Raw genomic sequence first — 3,437 nt, 5'->3', positions numbered from 1 at the left:
GGGAAGGGAAGGGAAGGGAAGGGAAGGGAAGGGAAGGGAAGGGAAGGGAAGGGAAGGGAAGGGAAGGGAAGGGAAGGGAAGGGAAGGGAAGGGAAGGGAAGGGAAGGGAAGGGAAGGGAAGGGAAGGGAAGGGAAGGGAAGGGAAGGGAAGGGAAGGGAAGGGAAGGGAAGGGAAGGGAAGGGAAGGGAAGGGAAGGGAAGGGAAGGGAAGGGAAGGGAAGGGAAGGGAAGGGAAGGGAAGGGAAGGGAAGGGAAGGGAAGGGAAGGGAAGGGAAGGGAAGGGAAGGGAAGGGAAGGGAAGGGAAGGGAAGGGAAGGGAAGGGAAGGGAAGGGAAGGGAAGGGAAGGGAAGGGAAGGGAAGGGAAGGGAAGGGAAGGGAAGGGAAGGGAAGGGAAGGGAAGGGAAGGGAAGGGAAGGGAAGGGAAGGGAAGGGAAGGGAAGGGAAGGGAAGGGAAGGGAAGGGAAGGGAAGGGAAGGGAAGGGAAGGGAAGGGAAGGGAAGGGAAGGGAAGGGAAGGGAAGGGAAGGGAAGGGAAGGGAAGGGAAGGGAAGGGAAGGGAAGGGAAGGGAAGGGAAGGGAAGGGAAGGGAAGGGAAGGGAAGGGAAGGGAAGGGAAGGGAAGGGAAGGGAAGGGAAGGGAAGGGAAGGGAAGGGAAGGGAAGGGAAGGGAAGGGAAGGGAAGGGAAGGGAAGGGAAGGGAAGGGAAGGGAAGGGAAGGGAAGGGAAGGGAAGGGAAGGGAAGGGAAGGGAAGGGAAGGGAAGGGAAGGGAAGGGAAGGGAAGGGAAGGGAAGGGAAGGGAAGGGAAGGGAAGGGAAGGGAAGGGAAGGGAAGGGAAGGGAAGGGAAGGGAAGGGAAGGGAAGGGAAGGGAAGGGAAGGGAAGGGAAGGGAAGGGAAGGGAAGGGAAGGGAAGGGAAGGGAAGGGAAGGGAAGGGAAGGGAAGGGAAGGGAAGGGAAGGGAAGGGAAGGGAAGGGAAGGGAAGGGAAGGGAAGGGAAGGGAAGGGAAGGGAAGGGAAGGGAAGGGAAGGGAAGGGACTGACAAAAAGATACTGCTGCAGGATACTGCTTCCCTTTTATTCTTTTTGTTGCATGAAAATTCACAGTTTTGTGAGAAATAAGATCTACTGTGTGACTTGTCACTAAAAAGATTTGATTAAAAACCCAGTATTTTCTGTCTTTTTTTTTTTTTTCCTAGCTTTATTAGCCAATGTACTACTTAGCAGACTTAAAGAACAAATTATTAATATTTATGATAAGAAATACTAGATAAGTAAATATTTCTATTTCACTTACAAATTTGAGTCCTAGTACCAACGTTGAATGGTCTGTTTGAAGATCAAAGAGACTGTGCCGCGACATCTGTTTATTATTTCTTCACTTTCCTGAAGACTTCATCTGTGCATTTGACTTGTTCTTCCAAAGGGACCAATTAAAGAAACAAATTATTTCTTCTCTCTTCCTTAGCTTGGCAATAGTATTTGTCATTGAACTTAAAAAATAACAAAAAAACCCAAAAAACAAACAAACAAACAAACAAAAAACCCCACAAACAAAAAACCCAACACTTGAACTCTGAAAACAGAAGATCTGGTAATTTTCCAGTAACCAGAATCATATTAGGCAAATAAGCAGCATTCTTATTTTGGTGAATCCTTTTCAAAGGTTTGTGACTAAAACTGTTGATGAAATTGCTGCACAAGTTGTACAGCTGTTCATTAAACAGATCTTTTCAAAGGCTTCTCCTCTAATCAATGTGAGTCATGTAACAAAAAAAGTTTGTCTTAGCAGAGAAAAGGGCACTTGGGCCTTCATACTCTATTGATGGGGTTTGTCTTTCCTGACACTGCAGATATGACAACAAAAATATCATTATCCACATTTAAAGACCTGTCATGAGGTTGTACTTGTATAAATTGATCATCTTAACTTAAACAGTAGAGAGAAACAAGCATTGGATAGGATTTATCTTATCCCAAAGAAAACATTAAGACAAAATTACTTGAATCATGCTCTAGAAAGGATTGACCCATTACAAAACATTCTTGTATAATTAGCTCAAATGGAGATAATTGTTAGGTGCTGTTAGGGTTGCAGATGAATCCCAATAGTGACTACATATTTTCCTAAATTCAGGAGCTTAGTTGAGCTGCCTAGTTAAGAATTTAGTCACTTATCTTCTTGTGTGTCAACAATGAGATATTGACATCTGTGTAGTGATTTGTTCTGCTCATTATTAGCTACTTCTAAAGGGACTGATTCCCAAAAAGCAGGCCAAGGGGTGCAGGAGGATTACATTCATTTTGCTCAAGACTAGTTTCCCTTAGAATGAAATGTCCAGGACAATTCTGCACAACATTTTTTCTAGATCTTCTCTTAAGCCTCTCTGATGACCTGAGGATCTCAGAAGCCCTTCCTTATTATCACCATTCTTTCCTTCCCCCTCAAGTTGCCTGGAATAATTACAGAATTGTGTTTCATCCAACCAGTATACAGTTTCTTATAGCATGATGTGAGTATTATGCATTGTATACAGGGACATTTAGGGGTATCAGTTCTGCTGGGATAGGGCTGGAATTCAATCTAGTATAATGGAAAACAAACCAGCACATTTTCATCTACATTGCCTAAAAGGAGGGAGCTTTTACATATATAATCCCTAGATCTGGAAATGTTTATATCACTCCAAAAGATTGTTCAGGTATGAATAAACATATTTGCAGTGACTTGAGATCACAGCTGGGAATCACAATTTGGGAATGAAGTGGTGGTAAAGTTATTGATAACGTCATCCTTAAGTACTTCTGTTAGAATAACATGTATCATTTCAGAGGAGAGAGGTTTTTCTCCCACAAGCACTCCAGAGACAGCCCAGATGAGTGACTTTACTGTCTGTGAGAAGCTTTTCCTGATTTTTTCTTATTCTGATGAATCACATCCTTTGTTGTTACTTTATCTGAGTATATGTGATCAGGATATTAGTTTTTTCAATGCTTTCTATATACACATATTCATGCTAGTGAATTCATGCTATTCATTCATGCTATACACATATTCATGCTAGACTTACAAAATTGAGAAAAAAATCTACGTTGTTAATATCTGACTATATTCACTTATTTATTCAAGAAATTTGGAAAATAAATCTAGTTTCATATTTAATTTACAGTACACATTTTACAGTACAAGATTGGTGATGCCTCATAATTCTACTCAGCTGTTTAATATTAACTATTTAGCTCATTAATTTAATTGAAGTTTAAGGCATAGTGGAAAATTTGCTATTTTATTCATTGGAAAGAGTAATCCAAACAAGAAGTTGTCAAATAACTATGAAATCTGGGTTAACAAATAAGGTTAAAGGGAAAATAAACTAGTCTTGGGGGAAAAAAAAAAAACAAAACAAAACAAAAAAAAAAAAAAAAAAAAAAAAAAAACCCC

Source organism: Athene cunicularia (assembly GCF_003259725.1).
Source record: "Athene cunicularia isolate RWA chromosome 11 unlocalized genomic scaffold, athCun1 chr11_part3, whole genome shotgun sequence".
Classification (NCBI taxonomy): domain Eukaryota; kingdom Metazoa; phylum Chordata; class Aves; order Strigiformes; family Strigidae; genus Athene; species Athene cunicularia.
Note: the sequence above shows the minus strand (reverse complement) of the source record.